The sequence below is a fragment of the Aquarana catesbeiana genome, linkage group LG04 (assembly GCF_042186555.1).
Source record: "Aquarana catesbeiana isolate 2022-GZ linkage group LG04, ASM4218655v1, whole genome shotgun sequence".
NCBI lineage: Eukaryota > Metazoa > Chordata > Amphibia > Anura > Ranidae > Aquarana > Aquarana catesbeiana.
Genome location: NC_133327.1, coordinates 592,076,539 through 592,093,645, shown reverse-complemented (window position 1 = coordinate 592,093,645; position 17,107 = coordinate 592,076,539). Strand labels below are relative to the sequence as shown.

Below are 17,107 nucleotides of genomic sequence, written 5' to 3'. Positions count from 1 at the left end.
AGGGTGACCCTGTAGCCTGTAAGACCAGTCCATGAGGGCCAAGTAAATTGCCCGAATTTCTAGAATATTGATGGGCAAGCGTCTCTCGGTTGCAGACCATCTTCCCTGCGTGCATGTTTCTTCCAGAACTGCTCCCCAGCCTGTCAGACTGGCATCTGTGGTTACGATCTTCCATTGTAGTGGAAGAAAGGCTTTGCCTTTCAAAAGATTTTTGGTTCGTAACCACCAATTGAGGCTTTTGCGTATCCTTGGGGATAGGCACATCGGAAGATCCAAGGCATGAGTCTTTTTGTTCCAAGCTGCGAGAATGCTTCTCTGCAGGGGCCTTTGAATGAAACTGGGCAAATGGAACAGCCTCGAAAGTGGCAACCATCTTTCCTAACAGTCTCATACATAGCCGAATGGATGGACTCTTTTTGCTTAATACTAAGCGGACTAGAGCTCTTACGGCCTTGACCTTTGGCTCTGGTAGAAACACCCTTCCTTGAGCGGTGTCTATGATCATGCCTAGATACTCCAACCTTGTTGAAGGTTGCAAAGAAGACTTTTCTAGGTTGATTATCCAGCCTAGTCTTTCCAAATGTCTTACTGTCTTGAAGACAGCGCGGTTCAGGTGTGCCACCGATTGCTCTAGGAGTAGCAAATCGTCTAGATAAGCTACCACAGTTATGCCCTGAGCTCTTAGATTTGCTAAGAGGGTCTAGAATTTTTGTAAAAATTTGAGGAGCTGTAGCGAGACTGAAAGGAAGGGCCACAAACTGGAAATGGCGCAGGTCTACCGCGAACCTTAGATATCTTTGAATGAATGAATGAATGAATGATTTGTAAAGCGCTGCAAATGCGAACTGAATCGCCTCAAGGCGCTGGATGCATTCTCTGATGTCAGCTTCTCAGAAAAGGAAGGTCTTTAGTTTTTTTCTGAAGGCCTGGTGGTTTTCTTCCATGCGGATGTTAGTTGGAAGAGCATTCCATAGTCGAGGTCCTTGGACTGCGAATCTTCGTTCTCCCTTTGCTTTGTAGCGGTATTTGGGAATGGTAAGGAGGTTTGGGTTAGCTGATCGAAGACTGCGATTCGGTGTGTAGTGTTTTATTTTCTTGCGGAGATTTGGTGGGGCGTTTCCTTGTACGCATTTGTGGGTGAGGCAGAGGGTCTTGAATGTGATCCGATTCTTCACGGTTAGCCAGTGTAGGCTCTTTAGGGAGGGGGAGATGGATTCCCAGGGTTTTTTTCCTGTTAACAGTCTTGCCGCCGTGTTTTGGATGAGTTGTAAGCGCGCAAGCTGATATTGGGGTAGTCCTACGTAGAGCGAATTTGCGTAGTCGAGTCGGGAATTGATGATTGTTCCCACAACTGCCGCTTTGTCCTCTTCTGGGATGAAGGGGATGAGTCTACGTAGTTGGCGGAGGAGATGGTGGGATCCGCTCACCACTGATCCTATTTGTGCATCCATTGTCATTCCTGAGTCAAAAAAGACTCCGAGACTCTTGGCTTTGGTGCTTGGGGAGATGGTCTGTCCAAGGATGGTGGGAGGTGTCCACGGAGTCTTTATTTTGGAATTTTTGTTGGCATGTAGGAGAAGAAGCTCTGTGTTTGATCCGTTAAGTTTGAGGGAGCTAGTGGTCATCCAGTCATCTATTAAGGTGAGGCATTTCTGTAATTGCTGATGAAGGTCTTTTTGTCTGTTGATGCGAAGGTAGAGTTGGGTGTCGTCAGCGTATGAATGGAAGCAAAGATCGGTTTTCCTGATGATATTGAGAAGTGGGCGGATGTATATGTTGAATAGTACTGGTGACAAGGGGGATCCTTGAGGGACTCCGCAGGAGACTGCCCGGGTTTCCGAGGTGAATGTTCCTAGTTTCACTGTCTGGGAGCGATTCTCTAAGAAGGATGTAAACCATTTTAGAGCAGAACCTGTAGCTCCTGCTACTTCAGCGAGGCGGACAAGTAAAGTATTGTGGTCCACTGTATCGAATGCTGCGCTGAGGTCTAACAGTACCAGGAGACTCTGTTCTCCATCGTCTGCTGCTTCAAGGGCGTCGTCCCATATTTTGAGAAGTGCTGTTTCTGTGCTTTGGTGAGCGGGAAAAATCGGTACATGAAGATTTGCATCCTTGATATCTATTGATGCCATAAATTCTCCCCCCTGCAGGGTGGAGACCACCAAATGAATTGACTGCATTCGGAAGGCTTGAATGTGTAGAAACTCATTCAGATCCTTTAGATCTAGGATGGGTCTGACATCTCCATTTGGCTTTGGAATGGTGAAGAGATTTGAGTAGAACCCTGAACCGTGATCTTTTGGGTTAATTTCTACTATCACTCCCTGGGATAGTAAACAATCTAAGGCCAGTAGTAGTGGTTCTCGCTTTACTGGATCTTTGGGAACTCTTGATCTTAGGAAACGAGCTGGTGGAAGCTCTAGGAACTCTATTTTGTAACCTAGAGATACTGAAGAGACCACCCACTTGTCTTGAACCTCTTCCCGCCAGGCTCCTGAAAACTGTAGGAGCCTTCCCCCCACTCGGCCGAGTGGGGGCGCCCCTTCACAGGGATGTTTTGGGGCTCTGCTTGCCCTTGGGTGTGACCCTAGGCCTTTCCTCTGAAAGTAGATTGGGAAGGCCGTCCCCACTGCTTAGAGCCTGATGTTCCAGGGGAAGGGGAAAGAGACCGTTTGAATGGTGGACGTTTACTCCTCTTAACTGGTAGGAGTGTAGATTTACCACCTGTCATTTTTTATATAAAATTATCTAGGTCATCCCCAAATAGGCGTTCCCCTTTGAATGGGAAGCCAGCTAAATATCTTTTGCATGAAAGCTCTGCTGCCCAACTTTTAAGCCAAAGGGAACTGCACATGTGTACCAACAGGAGAGACAAACAAGATGCTTGCTGGGCAGAATCCAGAATGGCATTAATCATAAAACACAGCACCTGTGGAAGGTCTGCATAGTTCTCCACTTCCTCACTGGGAAGGAGGCCAAGCATCTGCTTAACCTGTTCCTTGAGGAATTGACACAAACTCACAGTTGCGACTGTAGGTTGGACTGCAGCGCCAGCCATGGAGAAGGAGGCTTTTAATAAAGTTTCCAGCTTTTTATCAGTTGGATCTTTAAACACCTGAGCATTGTCCAAGGGACAGGTCAGGTTTTTATTCACACAAGAGACAGCCGCATCCACGTATGGGACCTCCCACTTCTTGGTGAAGCTTTCCGCCAGAGGATAAAGCATAGAAAACCTTTTAGGAGGAGTAAACAGTTTATCGGGATGTCCCCAGTCCTCATACAACAATTTATCCATTAAAGGATGAATTGGAAAGGAAAACGCAGTCTGTGGGATCCTTCTGACCCCCAGGGAAGAAACAGAGGATGTAGCGGCCTCAGCAGAGGGCATTTTAAATGTGGAACGCACTAGTTCAGTATAATACTGGACCTGCTTCTTGAGTGCCTGAGAGGAAGAAGCTCTCTCCTCTTCCTCTGAATCCTCAGACTGCTCTTGATCCCCATCTCTGGATAGGGATCTCTCCTCATTGTCAGAAGAATCATTTGAAAGAGAAAGTGCAGCAGAGGGAGGGGATCTACCCCTTTTTCTGCTATCTTTTAAGGAAGCTGAAATAAAATTCATAATTCCTCCCTCAAAACCCTCCAATGTAGCCCTAAGGGAATCCCCTGTGACATACGCTGGGGCTGTAACATTAGGAGAGGCTGCAAAACCTGACAGGGGCACTGACTCATCCTGTGAGGCTGGCTCCAGTCTTGCAGGGGGGAATGGTAATCTGCAGGCATCTTTAGGACCCCTAGACACAGGCGGTGACTTTCTTGTGCCTTTGTTACCTCCCCCCGAGACCCTCTTACGAGGAGACATAGTCCCAAGCTACAAAGCAGAGGTACTAGTACATATGCAATCACTGTTGTGCTAAAAGTCTCACAATATACATATATGCTTAATACTGCACAACCTGATGCCGAGTAGGTGTCTTAGGTTAGCCTGGATCCAACCACTTTAAGATGCTCACTGCCCAAACTCTGTGTCCATCTGTTTACAGAGCTCTGAACGCTCTGGGCTTTTAAATTAGCCACCTGGCGTCTGCACACCTGCAGTGGAGGAAGGGAACGATTGGACACCAGCTTTCACTGAGTGTGTCTGAAAAGCACGTAAGTTTGCTCTTTACTCCCTCTAGTGGTGGAAATCAGGTAAGACATGAACTACTCATTGAAGAAAATCCACTTGTAATATAAATATATATATAGGATTAACTTCTCTTACCTGTCCCCGCCGCAGGAACTGCTGAGAACAGACAGTTTCCAGCCTTCACCCATCACGGCGGGTAGCGTTGTGCCAACCTTCAGGTTTTTTTTGGGTTCCTACTCAGAGAAACCTCTTTACCTGGACCTGTAAAAGACTCTGCAACTTTAGTGCCACTATTTTAATAGTACACCAAGCCTGGTTTTCTCAGAGCCCAGTCCCCCAAAGAGAGACTTACAGGCAAAACCTTGCTTCTTCGGATGACGAGGCCCGGGTACCATACCATCTTGGGAGTCAAAATATCGGTCCGAGATATGGATCCGGTCAGCATAGCCCTTTAAGCCCCCGCAGGGACCAAACTGGAGCTTTCTTCACAGCACATGTTTTACGTGACCAACCACCTTAGACACTGGTGAAAAAACTGAGGTCCTCCCCATATGGGAGGGGTTATATAGGGGAGGAATTCTCCTTAATTGGGGTTAACCAGTGTCCAATCACTATGTAATGAATACTCTGTGTCCCGTGATGTATGATCAAGAAATTGTGATTTTACTCCTCACTACCTATCACAGTTACGGAGACCCTGAAATGTCCAGATAGCACAAACCCCCCCAAAGACCCCATTTTGGAAAGTAGACACCCCAAGGTATTTGCTAAGAGGCATGATGAGTATTTTGCAGATCTCATTTATTTTTGAAAATGAAGAAAGAAAAGGAAAAATTTATTTTTAAAAATTTTTTTAATTTTCAAAACTTTGTGACAAAAAGCGAGATCTGCAAAATACTCAACATGCCTCTCAGCAGATAGCTTGGGGTGTCTACTTTCCAAAATGGGGTCATTTGGGGGGGTTTGTGCTATCTGGGCATTTCATGGCCTCTGAAACTGTGATAGGCAGTGAGGAGTGAAATAAAAAATGTACGCCCTTAGAAAGCCTGAAGGCGGTGATTGGTTTTTGGGGTCCTGTACGTGGTTAGACTACCAAAAAGTTCCACACATGTGGTATCCCCGTATATTATATTATATTTTTATTTTATTTGGGCAGTTGAGCATCACTCTGAATAATGCCGTGAAAGTTAGAACTCAAAGTCATAGGCCTCACCACCTATATCTGTGACTTGCAGTGTCCAACCTCCATCACTAACCCCCAAGAAGTGTTTCCCACTGTGGTCCTTGGATACACAGCAAAGGATTTTCTGAACAGCTCCACTGGGTCTGCACTCCATGTTCTACTCACAGAAAGTTGTTCCCCACCTCTCCACCCTAAACAATAACCCCCTCTCCACCCTAAACAATAACCCCCTCCCCGCCTCTCTACCCTAAACAATAATCCCCTCCCCACCTCTCCACCCTAAACAATAACCTCCTCCCCACCTCTCCACCCTAAACAATAACCCCCCTCCCCACCTCTCCACCCTAAACAATAACCCCTCACCAACTCTCCACCCTAAACAATAACCTCCTCCCCACCTCTCCACCCTAAACAATAACCCCCCTCTCTGCCTCTCCACCCTAAACAATAACCTCCTTCCTGCCTCTCTACCCTAAACAATAACCCCCCTCCCTGCCTCTCCACCCTAAACAATAACCCCCGTCTCTCCACCCTAAACAACTAATACTCTGTCCTGGGATGCTGAGCTGTATACTCTGTCCTGTGGTGCTGGGGCTGTATACTCTGAAAGCAAGTGGAATACAGGGAACAGAGTGGGTGGATTCTATAAGGGGTGGGGCTTATGAGAAGTGGGAGGGATCAAAAAGGAGGAGCAGGGTCTGGCACCCCCCCATTCTAAAACTTCACCAGCCGCCACTGGTAAAACAAAATCCCTGCAAGACTTCACCCTCTACAAATCTGCCCTCAAATACAACTCCTGCCTCTACACTGCTAAACAAACCTAATACACCACTCATTAAACCTCGTCAACTCTTTTCTACCCTTAGTTCCTTACTTCATCGCCCACTTCCTCCACCCACCAACTAATTTACTGGCAGTGTCGCCCGTCCCATCCATTCGTCCGGCCCCCTGATCTACATATCAGGGCACCAAACTATGGATTCTAAGGGGGAAGTGTTTTTTGAAGCACCTGATTAGAGCCAGAGGCTCTAATAGGCTTCAAAAAAGGGTAGGTTCGGGGCACAGAGCACTGCTCTCTGAGCCCACCCAGTTATGTGACACTAGCGATTGAATATTCGCTACTTTAACACTACATTTCCTTCCCGCCAATCAGGAAGCAGGTCTGAAGCCAGTTTCCCAATTGGCCAAAATGTCAGGCGATCCTATTGAATGCCTAGCCAAGAGGAGCAGAGAGGAAATGCAGGGCAGAAGCTGCTCCAGAAGAGGACACCGGAGCTGCTTTCGTCGAGCCCGCCACGATTAAGGACACCGGACCGGGTTGACCATGCTGGAAGATGGCCGCACTTTGAATCAGCTCCACTAATCGGCTGCCCAGCGCACTCCATAAGGACACGTCTCAAGCTGGAGAACACCACTGTGATAGGGTAGGGACCGGCAGACAGCGGGTGGGGGGTTTCTGGGGGTATTAGTGCCACGCTGCAGGCCGCCCGGGGGAGGTTGTGCTAGTGTCGCTCCGGTGGCCACCTGAGGGGGTTGTTTGCCACCCCCCCAAAATAAAACACCAGCCACCACTGCTTACTGCCCAGGGTATTGCCAATCATTTCAAGAATAAAATCGACACAATTTGTGACGAGATATCCAGCTTTCTCCTCCAAGTCCAACACCACACTCAATACTTACCTCCTTCAACCCTGTACTCTCCTCATCTCCTCTTCCTCTTTCTGTTGGGGTACCCCAAGGCTCCGTCCTTGGGCCCCTCCTATTCTCTCTCTATACCTCTTCCCTGGGCCAGTTGATAACCGCCATGGCTTCCAATACCACCTCTATGCCGACCATATCCAGATTTATCTCTCACTCCTCAACTCACACCCTCAATCTCCTCATGTATCACAGATTTACTGAGCGACATACCAGTATGGCTGTCTCACCACTTCCTCAAACTCAGTCTTTATAAAACTGAGCTTCTAATATTTACTCCTCACCCCCCCCCCCCCCATAACTTTACCATTGAGATCAACAGCACAACCATTGGTCCCTCCACACATGCCAGGGTGCTGGGTGTAATCCTAGAGTCTGACCACTCCTTCAGCCCCCACATCCAATCACTGGCTAAATCTTGCCTCCTTAACCTCCGCAACATTTCCATAATTTGTCCCTAACAACCCTGTCAGGATTCTGCAGCCAAGGAGACCAGACACATGTAGCTACACGTGGAAACAGACCAGACAATGTAGATATCCTTAAAGTAAGATTTATTTACAGTGAAAACACACAAACAAGCATACATAGCAAACAATGAACATAGGAAACTCCAGCAAACAAGCATCAAACACCAATGCCAAAAATAACTAATTAACCTAAAAACTGACTATCTACAAATATTTATGTAGCGCCCCTACCAAATTTGGTAGATGTTTAGTGGTGTTTTGTTAGAGTAGGAGGGGAGGTGACCACCTACACTTGGGCTCAGGGATACCTCCTCTGCTTTGGAGTGGACTCTGCTGGCAAGAGAGGATGGGCTGAGACTTGAGTGGCAGGTAACCCCATGTGATAGAAGTGATCAATAGTTAATTTTTGTGGTCTGGAAGGCGGTCTCTCATAAAAAGGTCACATGTCCTAAGGGAGTCTTCCAGGAAAGAGCTTGGGGTCCAGAGGTTCGGGACCGGAGGCCCGGGGGGTTCAGAGGCCCTGGCGCCTACGGGGAAGAGGCTGAAGGTCCGGGAGTTCAGAGATCCCGGAGCTGGATAGCCGAAGGTGACTCTGGAGAGGCCAAGTTCAAGTTTTCTGGAGAGGAAGTCAAGTAACGCAGGAGGAAGTAGCAACTAAGAGGAAGAAGGATACTGGGAACAACTTTCTGTGAGTAGAACATGGAGTGCAGACCCAGTGGAGCTGTTCAGAAAATCCTTTGCTGTGTATCCAAGGACCACAGTGGGAAACACTTCTTGGGGGTTAGTGATGGAGGTTGGACACTGCAAGTCACAGATATAGGTGGTGAGGCCTATGACTTTGAGTTCTAACTTTCACGGCATTATTCAGAGTGATGCTCAACTGCCCAAATAAAATAAAAATATAATATAATATACGGGGATACCACATGTGTGGAACTTTTTGGTAGTCTAACCACGTACAGGACCCCAAAAACCAATCACCGCCTTCAGGCTTTCTAAGGGCGTACATTTTTTATTTCACTCCTCACTGCCTATCACAGTTTCAGAGGCCATGAAATGCCCAGATAGCACAAACCCCCCCAAATGACCCCATTTTGGAAAGTAGACACCCCAAGCTATCTGCTGAGAGGCATGTTGAGTATTTTGCAGATCTCGCTTTTTGTCACAAAGTTTTGAAAATTAAAATTTTTTTTAAAAATACATTTTTCCTTTTCTTTCTTCATTTTCAAAAATAAATGAGATCTGCAAAATACTCATCATGCCTCTTAGCAAATACCTTGGGGTGTCTACTTTCCAAAATGGGGTCTTTGGGGGGGTTTGTGCTATCTGGACATTTCAGGGTCTCCGTAACTGTGATAGGTAGTGAGGAGTAAAATCACAATTTCTTGATCATACATCACGGGACACAGAGTATTCATTACATAGTGATTGGACACTGGTTAACCCCAATTAAGGAGAATTCCTCCCCTATATAACCCCTCCCATATGGGGAGGACCTCAGTTTTTTCACCAGTGTCTAAGGTGGTTGGTCACGTAAAACATGTGCTGTGAAGAAAGCTCCAGTTTGGTCCCTGCGGGGGCTTAAAGGGCTATGCTGACCGGATCCATATCTCGGACCGATATTTTGACTCCCAAGATGGTATGGTACCCGGGCCTCGTCATCCGAAGAAGCAAGGTTTTGCCTGTAAGTCTCTCTTTGGGGGACTGGGCTCTGAGAAAACCAGGCTTGGTGTACTATTAAAATAGTGGCACTAAAGTTGCAGAGTCTTTTACAGGTCCAGGTAAAGAGGTTTCTCTGAGTAGGAACCCAAAAAAAACCTGAAGGTTGGCACAACGCTACCCGCCGTGATGGGTGAAGGCTGGAAACTGTCTGTTCTCAGCAGTTCCTGCGGCGGGGACAGGTAAGAGAAGTTAATCCTATATATATATTTATATTACAAGTGGATTTTCTTCAATGAGTAGTTCATGTCTTACCTGATTTCCACCACTAGAGGGAGTAAAGAGCAAACTTACGTGCTTTTCAGACACACTCAGTGAAAGCTGGTGTCCAATCGTTCCCTTCCTCCACTGCAGGTGTGCAGACGCCAGGTGGCTAATTTAAAAGCCCAGAGCGTTCAGAGCTCTGTAAACAGATGGACACAGAGTTTGGGCAGTGAGCATCTTAAAGTGGTTGGATCCAGGCTAACCTAAGACACCTACTCGGCATCAGGTTGTGCAGTATTAAGCATATATGTATATTGTGAGACTTTTAGCACAACAGTGATTGCATATGTACTAGTACCTCTGCTTTGTAGCTTGGGACTATGTCTCCTCGTAAGAGGGTCTCGGGGGGAGGTAACAAAGGCACAAGAAAGTCACCGCCTGTGTCTAGGGGTCCTAAAGATGCCTGCAGATTACCATTCCCCCCTGCAAGACTGGAGCCAGCCTCACAGGATGAGTCAGTGCCCCTGTCAGGTTTTGCAGCCTCTCCTAATGTTACAGCCCCAGCGTATGTCACAGAGGATTCCCTTAGGGCTACATTGGAGGGTTTTGAGGGAGTGTTCCCACAACTGCCGCTTTGTCCTCTTCTGGGATGAAGTAAGTATTGAGTGTGGTGTTGGACTTGGAGGAGAAAGCTGGATATCTCATCACAAATTGTGTCGATTTTATTCTTGAAATGATTGGCAATACCCTGGGCAGTAAGCAGTGGTGGCTGGTGTTTTATTTTGGGGGGGTGGCAAACAACCCCCTCAGGTGGCCACCGGAGCGACACTAGCACAACCTCCCCCGGGCGGCCTGCAGCGTGGCACTAATACCCCCAGAAACCCCCCACCCGCTGTCTGCCGGTCCCTACCCTATCACAGTGGTGTTCTCCAGCTTGAGACGTGTCCTTATGGAGTGCGCTGGGCAGCCGATTAGTGGAGCTGATTCAAAGTGCGGCCATCTTCCAGCATGGTCAACCCGGTCCGGTGTCCTTAATCGTGGCGGGCTCGACGAAAGCAGCTCCTGTGTCCTCTTCTGGAGCAGCTTCTGCCCTGCATTTCCTCTCTGCTCCTCTTGGCTAGGCATTCAATAGGATCGCCTGACATTTTGGCCAATTGGGAAACTGGCTTCAGACCTGCTTCCTGATTGGCGGGAAGGAAATGTAGTGTTAAAGTAGCGAATATTCAATCGCTAGTGTCACATAACTGGGTGGGCTCAGAGAGCAGTGCTCTGTGCCCCGAACCTACCCTTTTTTGAAGCCTATTAGAGCCTCTGGCTCTAATCAGGTGCTTCAAAAAACACTTCCCCCTTAGAATCCATAGTTTGGTGCCCTGATATGTAGATCAGGGGGCCGGACGAATGGATGGGACGGGCGACACTGCCAGTAAATTAGTTGGTGGGTGGAGGAAGTGGGCGATGAAGTAAGGAACTAAGGGTAGAAAAGAGTTGACGAGGTTTAATGAGTGGTGTATTAGGTTTGTTTAGCAGTGTAGAGGCAGGAGTTGTATTTGAGGGCAGATTTGTAGAGGGTGAAGTCTTGCAGGGATTTTGTTTTACCAGTGGCGGCTGGTGAAGTTTTAGAATGGGGGGGTGCCAGACCCTGCTCCTCCTTTTTGATCCCTCCCACTTCTCATAAGCCCCACCCCTTATAGAATCCACCCACTCTGTTCCCTGTATTCCACTTGCTTTCAGAGTATACAGCCCCAGCACCACAGGACAGAGTATACAGCTCAGCATCCCAGGACAGAGTATTAGTTGTTTAGGGTGGAGAGATGGGGGTTATTGTTTAGGGTGGAGAGGCAGGGAGGGGGGTTATTGTTTAGGGTAGAGAGGCAGGGAGGAGGTTATTGTTTAGGGTGGAGAGGCAGAGAGGGGGGTTATTGTTTAGGGTGGAGAGGTGGGGAGGAGGTTATTGTTTAGGGTGGAGAGCTGGTGAGGGGTTATTGTTTAGGGTGGAGAGGTGGGGAGGGGGGTTATTGTTTAGGGTGGAGAGGTGGGGAGGAGGTTATTGTTTAGGGTGGAGAGGTGGGGAGGGGATTATTGTTTAGGGTAAAGAGGCGGGGAGGGGGTTATTGTTTAGGGTGGAGAGGGGGTTATTGTTTAGGGTGGAGAGGTGGGGAGGAGGTTATTGTTTAGGGTGGAGAGGTGGGTTATAGTTTAGGGTGGAGAGGCAGGGAGGAGGTTATTGTTTAGGGTGGAGAGGTGGGGGTGAGGTTATAGTTTAGGGTGGAGAGGTGGGGGTGAGGTTATAGTTTAGGGTGGAGAAGTGGGGAGGAGGTTATTGTTTTGGGTGAAGAGGTGGGGAGGAGGTTATTGTTTAGGGTGGAGAGGTGGGGAGGAGGTTATTGTTTAGGGTGGAGAGGCGGGGAGGGGGTTATTGTTTAGGGTGGAGAGGAGGTTATTGTTTAGGGTGGAGAGGCAGGGAGGAGGTTATTGTTTAGGGTGGAGAGGTGGGGAGGAGGTTATTGTTTAGGGTAGAGAGGTAGGGAGGAGGTTATTGTTTAGGGTGGAGAGGTGGAGAGGAGGTTATTGTTTAGAGTGGAGAGGTGGGGAGGAGGTTATTGTTTAGGGTGGAGAGGGGGTTATTGTTTAGGGTGGAGAGGTGGGGAGGAGGTTATTGTTTAGGGTGGAGAGGTGGGTTATAGTTTAGGGTAGAGAGGCAGGGAGGAGGTTATTGTTTAGGGTGGAGAGGTGGGGATGAGGTTATTGTTTAGGGTGGAGAGGTGGGGAGGAGGTTATTGTTTAGGGTGGAGAGGTGGGGAGGAGGTTATTGTTTAGGGTGGAGAGGTGGGGATGGGGTTATTGTTTAGGGTGGAGAGGAGGTTATTGTTTAGGGTGGAGAGGTGGGGAGGACGTTATTGTTTAGGGTGCAGAGGTGGGTTATAGTTTAGGGTGGAGAGGTGGGGAGGAGGTTATTGTTTTGGGTGGAGAGGCAGGGAGGAGGTTATTGTTTAGGGTGGAGAGGTGGGGAGGAGGTTATAGTTTAGGGTAGAGAGGTGGGGAGGAGGTTATTGTTTAGGGTAGAGAGATGGAGAGGAGGTTATTGTTTAGGGTGGAGAGGTGGGGAGGAGGTTACTGTTTAGGGTGGAGAGGCAGGGAGGGGGTTTGTTTAGGGTGGAAAGGCGGGGAGGGGGTTATTGTTTAGGGTAGAGAGGCGGGGGGCTGTCTTTTTATGTTGGTGGGGCAGGGAGGGGGATTGATTTAGGGTGGAGAGGCAGGGAGGGAAAATGCAGGAAGGGAGGGGGGAGGAATTTGGGGTTTGGGAACCCCACAGCTGCCAGTCACTGCCCTGCACCACAGCACTCAGCAGCCCCACCCCCCCCTCCATGAAGCTCTGCAGCAGCTGAGAAAAGTGAACAGAGGTGGGGGGAGGGGGGCCAGGTTCACGGCAGGACACACTATACACCAGGTGGAGCAGGCACTCTGTAGCCACCCTGCAGAGAAGTCTGAGGACCCAGGGGAGCGTTATGCCAGGAGGGAGAGACATGCCATTGAAAACAGCAAAAACAGAGAATTGCAGCACTCAGGTACACTCTGTCTTCAGCTGTTGCAATCCTCTTTGTCATTCACAGTGACACAGTGATAGAGATCACCTCCGAAACCTGCACTCACCTTCTGCTCTGGTACACCGCACTTGGGCTCTGCACTGCCAGCTCTGACCCACCCGCAGCATCTGTGATCCACTCCCCACCTCACATCACAGGGTCCCGGGTTGCAGTCAAGTAGTCTCCGCAGTGTCTGCACTCCACTCCGACTCCAAGGAAACTGGAAGTGACGCTGTAGTGCTGAAAAAGCACCGCCCAGTCACCCTTCGGTCCTGGCCAATGAAAATAATAAAGAGCCAGGGACAAATCATTGGAGAGTGGGAGTGTTTGCAGGCGCATCGCTTGCGCCCTGAACATGCCCTAAACACAGGCAAATCAGCTTCCCAGCTTCCAATCAGCTGATTGCAAGCTGGGAAGCTTCCCATAGACAGCTGTGTTTCTGACGCCTGGTCACTCTTAAAGTGACCTTTTTTTTTCTTTTTTCTTTTTTCCCAAAAGCTTGGGGGGGGGGGGGGGCAGCGCCTGGGCGCTACCTATGGACGGGCCGCCACTGAGTTTTACGCTATGCTCGCTCAAGCAAATGTGAAATTGATAAGGTTGTGATCGGAGAAATGTAATTTGACTAAATTATACTTATATTGATTAGAGGGTTAAAATCTTTGAGTTATGCCACGTACACACGACCAGACTTTCTGAGAAATTAGGTCCGATGTTCTTCCCACCTGACTTCCGGCGGACTACCGCAGGACTTTCTGAATGGACGGACTTGCCTACACGCGACCGGACTTTCCGGCAGACTAGGTCCGCCGGTCATCCCAACGGACTTTTGCCGGAGTTACGGCGGACTTTCAGAATGAACGGACTTGCCCACACATGGCCAAGTCCGTTCATTTTGAGCGTGACTCGGGTACGATCGGAATAGAAAAGGAAGTCAATCTTGCTGCTTTTATCGGCGAGATTGACACCTTGCAAGCCCCGTCACGGGGCATACCAGGCCCTTAGGTCTGGTATGGATTTTAAGGGGAACCCCCTACGCTTAAAAAACGGCGTGGGGTCCCCCCCAAAATCCATACCAGACCCTTATCCGAGCATGCAGCCCGGCCGATCAGGAAAGGGGGGTGGACGACCGAGCGCCCCCTCCAGAACCGTACCAGGATGCATGCCTTCAACATGGGGGTGGGTGCTTTGGGGGAGGGGGCGCCCTGCGGCCCCCCCACCCCAAAGCACCTTGTCCCCATGTTGATGAGGACAAAGGCCTCTTCCCGACAACCCTGGCCGTTGGTTGTCGGGGTCTGTGGGTGGGGGGCTTATTGGAATCCGGGAGCCCTCTTTAATAAGAGGGCCCCCAGATCCCGGCCCCCCACCCTATGTGAATGAGTATGTGGTACAAGGTACCCCTACCCATTCACCTAGGGAAAAAGTGTCAATAAAAAAAAACACACTGCACAGGTTTTTAAAGTAATTTATTAGACAGCTCCGGGGGTCTTCTTCCAGTTTCGGGGGTCTTCTTCTGGCTTCAGGGGTCTCTCCGGTTCTTCTCCGTGCTCTCCGGGTCTTCTGCCGGGCTCCTCCGCTATCTTCTGCTCTTTTGCCGCTCTTTTGCTAGCAGGGGCCCAGAATTCTGCCTTCTGCCTTCTTCTCTTCTTCCGATGTTGACACGAAGCTCTCTTTGGCTGGAATGCTCTCTGAGCGTTCCAATGTGACTTATATAGGCGGTGACCCCGCCCCCTTATGCCGTCACAGTCCCTGGGCATGCTGGCATGTTTTTTCGGCGTAGGGAGTACCCCTTAAAATCCATACCAGACCTAAGGGCCTGGTATGCCCCGCGCTCGCCGCAATAGGAAAATAGTTTTTTCCTTTTGCAGCAAGCGCGAGATGTAGTACCCTGCCCTTGCTTCGTATCTGGTCCGTCGGACCAGCATACAGACGAACGGGCTTTCCGTTAGGAACTGAATCCAGCGGACTTACGACAGAAAGATTTGAAACATGTTTCATTTCTAGGTCCGGCGGACTTTTGGGGAAAAAAAGTCCGCCGGAGCCTACACACGATCGGATTGTGTGGCGGACTCCGGTCCGCCAAACCAAGTATGCCGTAAAGTCTGGTCGTGTGTACACGGCATTATTGTCACTTGTTATTATAGTTACTTGTTCATTATGAGAATGATTATTATCTTAATGCATTATTTTTGTCTGATTATGTTTTATTTCTCTTACCTGGCTACTGTTTAGGTTCCTTATTGTGTTGGCATTCATACAGTTGCAATAAAAAGTATGTGAACCACTAGACTAATGAGCTCTCCAAGAGCTAATTGGAGTGAGGTGTCAGCCAACTGGAGTCCAATCAATGAGATGAGATTGGAGGTGTTGGTTACAGCTGCCCTGCCCTATAAAAAACACACACCAGTTCTGGGACTGCTTTTCACAAGAAGCATTGCCTGATGTGAATGATGCCTCGCACAAAAGAGCTCTCAGAAGACCTACGATTAATAATTGTTGACTTGTATAAAGCTGGAAAGGGTTATAAAAGTATCTCCAAAAGCCTTGTTGTTCATCAGTCTACGGTAAGACAAATTGTCTATAGATGGAGAAAGTTCAGCATTGCTGCTACTCTCCCTAGGAGTGGGCATCCTGTAAAGATGACTGCAAGAGCACAGCGCAGACTGCTCAATGAGGTGAAGAAGAGTCCTAGAGTGTCAGCTAAAGATTTACAAAAGTCTCTGGCATATGCTAACATTCCTGTTAGCGAATCTACGATACGTAAAACACTAAACAAGAATGGATTTTGAAAAAGTCATGTGTCTAGTGACGATACGCGTGAGGGAGAAGGAGCCTGTCAGCTCTTGTCAGTGTGTAGCCTGCAGTGATCCTTAATAGCAGCAGCACATAGGAACATGGAGGCGAGTGATTTCTACTGACCATATATTGTAGAAATGCGATCTATACTTTTTACATCATGTGAGTGGATCTATTGGGTTCTTTGCTGATTCCATTTAGTAGAAGTTATGTGCGCAATGGTCTTGCCCCATGTTTGTATTTCATATGGGGGAAAGCATGTGAACGGGAGAAGCGGAGAATAAAGGATCCAAGCCGGCGGATGTAAGCCTATCCTCTGCTGATTAACTCAGACTCAGTAAGCCTTGTTTAACACACATAGGAGGTATCATCATAATTTTTTCTTCTAACCTGTAAAGGAATCACCTTTTTAAGTAAGTTGTATGGGAATTCACACAATTGTAATCCTTTTATAATTGTTATAAACTACATATTTATTTAATATATCTGTTTAATATATTTTTTATTACATACTTCTTTACCACTTTTTTTTCGCAAATTTTGTTTGTTTATTATTTCACACGAACAATGGTGAACTAACTTTTGGATTTGTATCCCGGGAGGTCTCTAATTAGACTATCACAGTAGACTTTCAACACATTGTATTTATATTTATTTATATATGCTATTCACTGTTCAAGTTTTTGTTTAGTTTGTAACAAAACACCAACATCAAAACCTCATCCTAACTGTGAAGTATGGTGGTGGGGGAATCATGGTTTGGGGCTGCTTTGAATTCCCAAGTTTATCAAGACATTTTGCAAGAGAACTTAAGGCCATCTGTCCACCAGCTGAAGCTCAACAGAAGATGGGTGTTGCAACAGGACAACGACCCAAAGCATAGAAGTAAATCAACAACAGAATGGCTTAAACAGAAGAAAATACGCCTTCTGGAGTGGCCCAGTCACTGACCTCATTGGGTCCTGACCTCAACCCGATTGAGATGCTGTGGCATGACCTCAAGAAAGCGATTCACACCAGCCATCCCAAGAATATTGCTGAACTGAAACAGTTCTGTAAAGAGGAATGGTCAAGAATTACTCCTGACCGTTGTGCACGTCTGATCTGCAACTACAGGAAACGTTTGGTTGAAGTTATTGCTGCCAAAGGAGGTTCAACCAGTTATTAAATCCAAGGGTTCACATACTTTTTCCACCTGCACTGTGAATGTTTACATGGTGTGTTCAATAAAAACATGGTAACATTTAATTCTTTGTGTGTTGTTAGTTTAAGCAGACTGTGATTGTCTATTGTTGTGACTTAGATGAAGATCAGATCACATTTTATGACC

General features: G+C 47.9%; 1 long non-coding RNA gene across 1 annotated transcript in view; it reads right to left on the bottom strand.

Annotated features, from left to right (window-relative positions):
- Nucleotides 1-13,261, bottom strand: part of LOC141140725 (uncharacterized) — a 51,782-nt gene extending 38,521 nt beyond the window's left edge. The window contains exon 1 of the long non-coding RNA XR_012243990.1: nt 13,052-13,261. This is a non-coding gene — a long non-coding RNA (uncharacterized lncRNA). The remainder of the gene's footprint in view (nt 1-13,051) is intronic.
- Nucleotides 13,262-17,107: the final 3,846 nt, after the last annotated feature.